Source organism: Corvus brachyrhynchos, unplaced genomic scaffold, assembly GCF_000691975.1.
Source record: "Corvus brachyrhynchos isolate BGI_N302 unplaced genomic scaffold, ASM69197v1 scaffold783, whole genome shotgun sequence".
Lineage (NCBI taxonomy): Eukaryota > Metazoa > Chordata > Aves > Passeriformes > Corvidae > Corvus > Corvus brachyrhynchos.
This window is the reverse complement of record NW_008236979.1, coordinates 1242822-1243120: the sequence shown is the minus strand read 5'-3', so window position 1 is coordinate 1243120 and position 299 is coordinate 1242822. Positions and strand designations below refer to the sequence as shown.

General features: G+C 38.1%; 1 protein-coding gene across 1 annotated transcript in view; it reads left to right on the top strand.

Moving 5' to 3' along the window:
• HSPA12A (heat shock protein family A (Hsp70) member 12A) overlaps window positions 1-299 on the top strand; it is a 41311-nt gene that overhangs the window by 13786 nt on the left and 27226 nt on the right. The window lies entirely within an intron of this gene.

The window sequence follows — 299 nt, the reverse complement described above, 5'->3', positions numbered from 1 at the left end:
GCTGAACTCAGTGCACATGGAACAGATGCAGTTTTGAGACCCTAGGGAAAGCTGAGTTTAAAATACTGGACACAGATTTGTTTTGTTACTTTCTTTAGGTCATCACAGACTTTTAAAGTTTTTTAAAAAAAAGGAAAAAGGAGGGAAAGAAAAGAGCCTCCTTGGTGGGACTTTTCTTCCAGTTCCCGTTTTCCCACAGTAGGAATGAAAGGACTGTGAACCGGATAGTCTGGATATAAAATTAAATTCAAACGTTATTTTCGCCAGTAAGAGGTTTATCTGCGTTTAACTATTTCCCT